Source organism: Tamandua tetradactyla, chromosome X (genome assembly GCF_023851605.1).
Source record: "Tamandua tetradactyla isolate mTamTet1 chromosome X, mTamTet1.pri, whole genome shotgun sequence".
Lineage (NCBI taxonomy): Eukaryota > Metazoa > Chordata > Mammalia > Pilosa > Myrmecophagidae > Tamandua > Tamandua tetradactyla.
This window is the reverse complement of record NC_135353.1, coordinates 71,753,443-71,764,569: the sequence shown is the minus strand read 5'-3', so window position 1 is coordinate 71,764,569 and position 11,127 is coordinate 71,753,443.

Below are 11,127 nucleotides of genomic sequence, written 5' to 3'. Positions count from 1 at the left end.
GTTATCAACTATTATTACATCTCTGCTGCCGCCCCCTGCTGGATGTTTGTCTGCTTTCTTGATGTCTATCACCACCAGGTTACACTACCTTCAGGTTTATGAAATTAATTCCATGTCCACAGTTCATCCGTGAAATTGGGTCATCATCATACATCATCCCACGAGGGGCAATGAGAGGCTCAATTGTAATACCCCCTTACTGGTTATGGACACAAGTATTTGTTTTTCCCACTCCATTGCCATTGATTGGTTTCCTCTCCACAGTTTATTATTTGCCAAGTGTCAACTGTTAGGCCTGGGGGACAGGACCCTTCCCCCACAGGATGTAACCTACCCCTGGGAAATATTTCAGAAATTCTCTCTTATCCCAAACTGCCTCAGCCCAGCATCTCCTTCACCCTCCATCAGCTGTCTTCTTGCAACAACCTCCCATTATTCAGCTTCCACTCTCCAGCAGATGCATTTTTGTGTAAACTTCCCTTATTTATTATTACAGCATTTATAACCCTGCATGCCTAAGGCAGCATTGAAATTTTAAACCTTACCAATGGAAAACTGCCAACTCCAAACTTAGCCCTCTACTTCTGAAAACTAGCCAATAAGGACTTGCCTAACCCTTGCCCCCCAATTTTTTAACCCCAAGCCTTAAAAACTCTATCCCTCCCACCATTTTGGGGCAACCGTTTTTCTCTTTTTCTTCAAATGCTGCCCAGGTGGCTCTGTTTTTCCCTGAAATAAAACCTTTGTTTAAATTCTTTTGTTCCACCTCCTTCTTGGTGATTTTGCTGAGTTTGTCTTTCCTCAAACTGCACAGTTTGGTGCTTTAAACCTTCAGTTACATTCATTGTCAATTTGACAAGTCTTGTTGCATCCCAAATTTGGAAGATTATGACTAGTATAATTATTCTCATTGGTTAATTGGGCCCCATATCCCTCATCTGTCCTTTGAACAGGGTCATTATTAATTATGTTAAGATACAGACTCCAAAACTCTTTATCCCCCAACTACTGTCTCTTTAATATGATTTTAAAGGGTTCAAAGTTGGAGTTATTTCCCAGGAATCAGACCATCTTGTGGGTATTTATCATCTGGCTTAGATATCGGTCCTTTCCCTTGAGTGTAGTGAATCTAACCTTTCACTGCCAGATGGCCATCTGGATATCAGGACATCAGTTGTCAACATCCTTCCCAGGCTGACTGGAGTTTGGCCCCTTTCCAGCCTTCATAGTTCTGCCTTTGAAGTTATCTTCCTCCAATATGTCCCTTCCCTGCCCCTCCCACTGCCAACTGGCCCTGGCTTTTTTTATATAGATGGTGCAATACTCTTGTTGGCCTTCTATGTAGTAGTTTGGGTTGAGCCAGTCCCAGGAAGGGTATTATTAGGTCCCTTCCCAACAAGTGACTCCCAGCTCTGGAATGTAAAGCAGCGGGCTTATAATCTGGTTATTTTATCAATAGACATCAGTAGGTTTGAAAATGGGGACTTTAAATCTTTCCCCTTTTCCCCCTGAAATTGTGAGGGAACTTCTGAGAATTTGATCCCCTTTATGATACAGGTTGCAGAAGATTGAGCTGCCCTAATGTTCACCAAAAACTGCAATTTCTCCCTGATATGGGCCAACTTTTAGATTTACCAAAGGTTCCTGGTGCACTCTTGAGATGAGGAGGCTTTAACCTCCATAATTTTAAGAATTTATCAGGGGTATCCCCTGACCTATTTTCTTTAAATCCAAATATTCCCTTTAGAAATGACAAGTTTTCCCACAGTGATAACACCCTGCTGAGTCTTGTGCCCTCTCACTCCTTTATTCCCTTGGGCCCAGATTTTTTCTCTATCTCTCCTCTGACTGTCTTCCTCTCTGCTTTATCTCTAACCCCTTCTTGACAATGTGGTCATCTCTGCTCAACATGATTTTAACTTGTTGCTTCTGCTTTCCTCTTTCCTTTTCATAACCTACTATAACAATGGCATGGCAGGGGAAGTCATTCAGCCAAATGACTTAGTTTCTGCACTCAGTGGGCAGCCTGGGGAACACTAAGCCAGCATTTACACTGGCCCCTCAACCAAGCCCATCCTTGGCCCATCCCTGGCATTGGTCCTGACCCCAAGATGGGCCAGCAACTGTGCAGTCCTGGGAGCCAGGGGGTGGGCCAAGCATGGTGGAGGGGTTTGTGTCTTAGAGGAGAGAGTCGGGTGAGTGCCAAACCCATTTTCTCAGCCCTGGTGGCTCTGCCCCCAGACCCCCTCCATCTGCCAGGTGGCTTTGGTTTCCTGCATTCATGAGCTTGGCAGAGGCTTCAGGTAGTGACTAGCACACAGATAATGGCTGTAGAACTGCTGGGGCTGGCATGTGCCCCATGGCCACTGCAAGCAGGGCCTGTTCTCAGCACTATTTTCTGCTTCACTTTTGAATAAGCAAGACCCCTGGTAACTGGCATCTAGGAGACACCCAGTGACTATTTGATCCCCTCACACTGCTTCTCCAGAGCAGATTAGAAGCCAAGAGCTCCAGCATGTCTTTTCATAGCCCTGATGCTGAGTAGTTCTGAACACCCCCTCTCACCTGCTCCCCACCTCCCTTTCATACAACACCTTGGAGCAGACAAACAATGTGCCACACCTGTGCCAAAGAAGTAACAGGCGATTCTGCATCTAAAATAAAACATGGAAACAAGGAGAGGAGCCCAACTGGGTCTTAAAGGCCACCATCATTAGTAAAGTTGAATACAGCAAAAACATTACAACTAAAATACACTCTGACACTTTCTCAATAACTCTCCTAGTGGTTTAACCTTCCACCTATCTATTTTCTGGATCTTTTTCTGAATGTCAGCCTGAGACCCCTTTACATCCTTGGGCCACAGGACTATTAGGGTATGTCCCTGAATATTTCCTTACTTGGTCCCCCAACACTTGCAAGTAAGCAGAGGGAGTTTTGTTTAAGTGCATTCCTTAAAAAATGTAATACCTAAAAAGATTTTGCTGGAAAAGATGCATCTTTAGTTTAATGAAGACTCTCTTGTGCCTCTTTAATCATCCAACCTCTCCTTGGCTCAGCTACCTACCTAAATAAATCAGAAAGCAGGCATCTTTTCTGCCATCTCAAATAATGCCAACATTATTGCTTAGAAGTAGTAGGTCCTGTCAGGAGACACAATAAACCTCCTAGGAGTTCAGTTCCTGCATTAACACTTTCACCAAGCCTGAACTCCTACAGGAAAATGCTCCTACATCAAAATAGTTTTATTCACCCATTTGCTTCATTCTTATTAGCAGTAAGTCTGTAATTTCTGCATTTGGCAAAGGGATTTATTATAGAGAAATCCAGACTCTGCATCACATGGTCACCTACCACTTTGAAATAGTTCTATTGAACCAAAAAGACAAAATTAAAAAATTACCAGAATATCAGTAACTTTGGGTAGCTTCTTCAAGTCCCTTCTAAGGACTACAAATTACTGGATAGTTTAAGCTGTCTTTTCCTTGAGACACCTCAAGGGCTTTACTTAAGTTCTGAGATTTGAGTATAAACAATTTATCCCTTATATAGTGAGGTCTTAAAGATCTTGCACAAAGCCAATCCTTATCTGCCCCGTACTTTGACCAGAATACATCAGGTGGTACAATGCTTCCTTTTGTCCAAATGTACATTTTTCTTTCCCTTGGTCTGCCAATGTTCCAACATTCTCCCTATGGACTATCCAGGGGAATGTTCCTGTTGGTAGGAAAGCTGAAAGCTGCAGCCCCTCCTGAAGGGCAGTGTGGTGCTGGTTTCATGGGAGGCAAGGGGTGGGGTTGCCATCTGATCTTTTAAACCTGTTGCTAGTTATGCCTGGAGGAACTGAGAGTGGTGACATGAATGGACATTTGCATACTGGTTTTTTTGGCAGCAGAGTTCTTTTTTAAAAAATATTTTTATTAATAAAACAACATACACACAACATTCTTAATATACAAACATTCCATACATAGTGTACAATCAATGGCTCACAATATCATCACATAGCTGTGGATTCATCAGGTGGCAGAGTTCTGGGTCTGCAGTGGGTGGTAGTGGCCTAAGGTACAAGGACTGAGGAATGTAAGGGGGAACTGTGTTGTATACATACAATGAACTACTGAGTGGCTACAAGAAGGAATGAAGTAGTGAGGCATGGAATTAGGTGAATAATCATTGAGGACAGTATGTTGAATGAAATATCAGAAAAAAACAGACAAATATTACCATGCCTCAGTCATATGGGCTAACTATAATATACAAACTTGGAGAGTTGAATCTGAGAGCATGGGTTATCAATATGGGGCCTATTGTAAAGGGTCCTAAACTGTAAGCTCTTACAGCAGTTACTTCTATTCTGGATTTGTAACTGTTGTTTATAAATTCTGAGATACTGAGCTATTTGTGTATAACCTGGTCTTTTCCTGAATCTTTGGGTATTTATGTGACAATTAAGAATGAGAGTTAGATTTCTGATGCTATGAAAATGAGTAATACCCTTACAGCAATTGTTTAAAAATTTGAAAAATGATCAGACATTGTCTAAAGTTATGAGAGAAGCTGATCTGCATAGCGAAACAGAATAAAATAGGACAATTGTAAGTCCCTGGTTTCCTATTCAGATTTGAAAGCGTTAACAGAAAACTCCAAGTCCTTGTTTCTTACTTAGCTCCAAAGGAACTAATACAGAGCTGCAAACTTTAGCTGCAAACTTCCTGGGAGAAAAATTTCCCTAAAGCTCCCAAACCTCCCCAAACCATTGCAACCACCCCCAACCATAAAAGCTTGTAAAATTCTGGGCCCAAAGCAAACTCTTAGTTAATAATAGGAAGCATAGGGTCATAAAGACTGTTAACCATTTTCCCAAAGACAAATTTTAAATCCGTGACAACAAACCATGAATTCTGTTACTATGGAAACCTGCCACTGATAGAAGTTTCCTATAAAAACAAACTAGTCCACTCCACTCAGTGCATGTCCTCCCCTTGGGCATGTCCTCTGTGACCTCTCTAATGTGTACTCTCTCTTTTAAGTAAACTTCTCTTTAATAAACTTTACTACTTGTGCCTACTGACCTTCTCTTCTCTAAATTCTTTTAGTTTTGAGACTATTGAAACTGGATCAAGGCTCAGCTGGCACCATTGCCAGCAGGGCACTGGTTACAATAGGACTAAGGTAAATCAGAATACAGGGCAAAGGATGATGTAGTCTATATTTTTAAACTTCAAATTATGTGAAACTAAAGGAAAAATGTTTATTTGGTGAAAAATTTATATTTTTGCATAGCACATTTTCTAATTTAATTTGCATGATCAGTTTATTCAAACACCATAATCACATGGAACCATGAATAAGGTTTGAGAGCTTGTTGGTTTGTACAAGTTAGTGTGATGTCCCAATACCACAGTAATTTGGGCAGAAATAAAAAAAGTATTTGAAAAGTCCCCTTGGGGTACTGGGTGAAAGGAGGAAATATTAAACTTCCCGATCCAGAGAATCCCTGATATTCTCACAGGCAGTGGGGACAACCAATTCATTAGGCTGAGCCCTCAATCCCAAGGTTTTCCCCTATGAAACTTATTCATGCAAAAAAGAAACCAAGCCTACTTACAATTATGCTTAAGAGCCGCCATCAAAGAATCTCTTTTTTTGCTCAGATGTGGACTCATTCTCTAAGCCAACTTGGCATGTGAACTCACTGCCCTCCACCTTTCATAGGACATGACTCCCAGGGGTGTAAATATCCCTGGCAACATGTGACAGGGCTCCAGGGAATGAGACAGGACCCAGCATCATGGGATTGACATAGCCTTCTTGACCAAAAGGAGGAAGAGAGAAATGAGACAAAATGACATTTCAGCAGCTGAGAGATTTCAAACAGAGTTGTTAGGTCATCCTGGAGGTTGTTCTTATACAGTATATAGATATCCCTTTTTAGGTTATGGTATATTGAAATGGCTAGATGAAAGTACCTGTAACTGTTGAACTGTGTTCCATTAGCCTTGATTCTTGAAGATGATTTTATAACTATATAACTTTTACAATGTGACTGTGTGATTATGAAAACCTTGTGTCTGATGCTCCCTTTATCCAGGTTATCAACAGATGAGTAAAATAAAGACAAAAGAAAAAATAAATAATAGTGGGGATAAAGGGTTAAAAAATGGATAAATTGAAATACCAGGGGTCAGTGAGAGGGAGGGTAAGGGATATGGGATGTATGAGTTCTTTCTTTTTTCTTTTTATGGAATGACGCAAATGTTCTAAAATTGATCATGGTGATGAATGAGCAGCTAACTATATGATGATATTGTGAGCTATTGTTTGCATCTGTGTGTGAATTTGTCTCAATAAAAATATTTTTAAAAAGATCCATACCCTCAATCAGTAGTGTTCCTATACATAACCAATGAACAATGAGAAGAAGAAATAAAGAAAAAAATTTCATTTACAATAGCAACTAAAAGAATCAAATATCTAGTAATAAATATAACCAAAGGTGTGAAAGACTTGTACACAGGTACCTACAAAACATCGCTAAAATAAATCAAAGACCCCCAGTCTTGGGGTTTGTTCATATGAAACTTAACCCCACAAAGGATAGGTCAAGTCTACTTAAAATTTACACCTAAGAGTCACCCCCAAGAGAGCCTCTTTTGTTGCTCAGATGTGGCCTCTCTCTCCAGCCAACACAATGAGCAGTCTCACCACCCTCCCCCTGTCTACGTAGGACATGATTCCCAGGGGTGTGGACCTTCCTGGCAACATGGGACAGAAATCCTAGAATGAGCTGGGACTCAGCATCAAAGGATTGAGAAAACCTTCTCGACCAAAAGGGGGAAGAGAGAAATGAGAGAAAATAAAGTGTCAATGGCTGAGAGATTCCAAACAGAGTCAAGAGGTTATCCTGGAGGTTATTCTTATGCATTAAGTACATATCACCTTGTTATTCAAGATGGAGTGAAGAAGCTGGAGGGACCTGCCTGAACAGTAGAGCTGTGTTCCAGTAGCCATGTTTCTTGATGATGATTGAATGATGATATAGCTTTCACAATGTGACTATGTGATTGTGAAAACCTTGTGTCTGATGCTCCTTTTATCTACCATGTCAACAGATGAATAGAATATATGGAATAAAAATAAATAATGGGGGAACAAATGTTAAAATAAATTTAGTTTGAAATGCTAGTAATAAATGAAAGTGAGGGGTAAGGGATAAGGTATGTAAAATCTTTTTTTCTGTTATCATTTTATTTCTTTCTCTAAATTGATGCAAATGTTCTAAGAAATGATGAATATGCAACTATGTGATGATACTGAACATTACTGATTATATGTAGAATGGAATGATATGTTAATGTTTTCGTTTGTTTGTTGTTAATATTTTTAAATTAATAAATAGATAAATTTTAAAAAGTGAAAAATAGAAAAAAATAAATCAAAGAAAATCTGAATGTATGGAAGGCCCTTCTGTTTTCATGGATTAGAGTAATAAATATTGTTAAGTTATCTATATTTCCAAAACTGATTTATAGATTCAATGCAATGCCAATAAAAATCCCACCAACCTTCTTTGCAGAAATGGAAAAACAAATCATCAAATTTGGAAGTTACACTTCATATTTTGGGTCCTGAACAGCCGAAGCTATCTTGAGAAAGAAGAATGAAGTTGGAGGACTCACACTTTCTGATTTTAAAACATTACGAGGACAGACCTATAGACCAATAAAATCTACTTGAGAGCTCATAAATCGACCCTTGTATTTATGGCCAACTGATGTTTGACTAGGGGCAAAGACCACTCAATTGGGAAAGAATAGTCTCTTCAGCCATCTGTGCTGTGAAAACTGGATCTCCATTTATAAAAAAGAACAAGGCAGCATATATAAAAATTAACTGAAAACTGATCAAAGACCTAATAAAAGGTCCTGAAACTACCCAACTTCTAGAAGAAAATCTCAAAAAGCATCTTTAGGATTTGTTGTTAAGCAATGGTTTCTTAGACTCTACACCCAAAACACAAGGAACAAAAGAGATAATAGATAATTTCTTATCCTCCAACTCATCAAAATTAAAATTTTGGGCCTTGACACACTTTATCATGAAAGCAAAATGACAACTGGCACAATGGGAAAAAGTATTTGGAAACCCCACATCTGATAAAGGTTTAATATCCAGAATATATGAAGAAATCCTACAACATAATTACAAAAAATAAACAAGCCAGTTAAAAACAAGCAAAGGAGTTGAATAGATATTTCTCTGAAGAAGATGTACAAATGGCCAGAAAGCACATGAAAAGATGCTCAATATCTTTAGTCATTAGGGAAATGGAAATCAGAACCACAATGAGGTATCATTTCACACCCATTAGAATGGCTACTATTAAGAAAATGGAAAATTATGAGTGTTGGAGAGGTTGTAGAGATACAGAAACACTCATTCATTTCTAATGGCAATGTAAAATGGTACAACTGCTGTTGGTGTTTCCTCAGAAAGTTAGGAACAGAATTATATGGCAATCCCTCTACTAGGTATAGACCCAAAGGAATTGAAAGCAGGGACTTAAACAGATATTTGCACATTAATGTTCATAGTGACATTATTCACAATTGCCAAATGATAAAAGCAACCCAAGTACACATCAACTGTTGAATGGATAAATAAAATGTATTACATAGATACAATTAAATATTATTCAACTGGAAAAAGGAATGAAATCCTGATATATGTGATAACACAGATGAACCTTGAAGACACCATGATGAGTGAAATAAGCCAGACACAAAAAAGACATATGTTGTGTGACCTCATTGATATGAAATAATTATAATAAGCAAATCCATAGAGTTACAATCTACAACATAGGTTACTAGGGGACTGAGTGGGGATAGGAAATGAGAAGTTAATGCTTAAGATGTACAGGGTTCCTATTTGGAATAATGGAAATATTTTGGTAATGGATGGTGGTGATGGTACCACAACATTGTGAACACAATTAACAACATTGAAATATATATCTGAATGTGATTAAAAGAGGAAATGTTATGTTGCATATATGGTAACAGAATACATTTAAAAAAAATCCGTGGAACTTCTCAAAGCAAACAGTGAACCCTAAGTTAAACCATGGATTGCAGTTAATAGGAGAATTATAAAATATGCTTTCATCAAATGTAACAAGTGTTCCACACCAATGAAAAGTGTTAATAATAGGGTGATATATTGGAATACCTTATTTTATGCAGGATTGTTCTTGTGAATCCACAATTTCTCTAATAAAAAAAATTCCCACCAATGGGGAAGTCTTTGATGTTTATATCAGGAGCAAAGCTGAAAGTTATCCATTGTAATTAGGACTCTCTCATAAAAGATCAATATTAAGGATTTCATTCAGACCGCATAAAAATAGTAGGACTTCAATAAACATTTGTTGAGTCAATGAGTGGATATTGACTATATTTTCATCATCTCTGCAGTCTGAAGCACCTAACACAGCATCTAATCTGTTATATATATGCCACACATTTTTATGAATGAATGAATACAGAGCCAGATCAGATTGGATCAGATTATAAAGCCAATTTTTTTTGGGGGGCCCATATATTTAAATAAAGTCTTCCATACTTCCATGAGTATTTTAAAAGTTACTTCCCATCTTTTCTTATAACAACATAATATATGTATCACAACATAATATATGTATCACATATATTACACATAATATATGTATCACAACATAATATATGTATCACATATATTATCACATAGGAAATAAATATCACAATAAGTTCACAGAAAAGCAGAAACATTTTTGATAAACAACTCTGTCTTTTTGTTGTCCATATGTATTTTAACGAACATGGATTTATGCTGTACATTCTTCTCTATAACTTACTTACCCCACTGAATGTGTAATTTAACACTTCCCATATTTAATAGCTAAATAGCATTTCTCTATTAACAATGTGCCATCATTTATGAAACCAATTCCTGACTGTTGGATATTTGAGTCACTTCCAATTTTTTCTTATTATATAGAAAACTGTGATGAATATCCTTGTAACTTAACTTTTTATGTAAATCTATGACTGTCTACAATTACAAGATAATTTCTTAGACCTGGAATCATTGATCAGTGGCTATGCAGATTTTAAAAGCTTTAACCCACATTGCCAAATTGGCCACCTGAATGGCTATATAAATTGAAATTCTCTCAACAACAGGAACATGGCTCTTTCTCTAAATCCTCATTTATAATGAATATTATAATTTTAACAATAGTGTAGTCCAGATGGAGGATAGCTTATTTATATCTGCTATCCTGAGGATATGTTTATAGCGTATAAATTATTTCTTTTGTCCCATGAAATGCTTTTCCTCCTTCTCCTTGACTTCTTCTCTAGTCTAAAATGGTTTCTCAGTGTTTTTGTTTTCTTTAAACACCAGCAATCATTAATTGCATTTAATTGCTCACTAAAACATGATTCAATTGTATTTGTTTTTTTTTATTTTTGCTTGCAGCATTTAAAGCAAGAACACAATTCCAGTCTTTTCACCTTTATAACTTTGAATAAAATTCTTTATTACTGGAACCTTTTGTTCCCCTGAAGAGTTATAAATACATAAATATATTTAATGCATACGTTCTTCATTTTAGAAGTCTGTGGTACTATAATAGAGTAAATCAGAAGTTAAAAATTTAAACTTATTACTTATTTGGAAATTTATCATTGTAAATATAGATTCACAATCCCTATACAGAACTTTTGAGGCCAGATGTGATTCTGAGTACAGAAAGTTTCAGATATTGGAAAGTTAATAAAGTGCACATAATGAATATTCTCTAACATGCCCACTGGATTTGGAGAAGCACACCATAATCAAATGCATGAATATTTCTGCATTAAAATCTATTATTATTTACAGCAAATGGAATAAATGATGTACTATAAATAACCTCACATCAGTTCAGGACAGGTTTTGCCACCAAATGAGTTTGTACCAAACTTACAAAGAAATTGATTTTCAAATCTTTTTTGGGCTTCAGAGTTTTAAATAAAAGATCATGTACCTATATCAATTTTATTAGTCATATATTAGGATTAGCCATAAGAAATTGAAAGA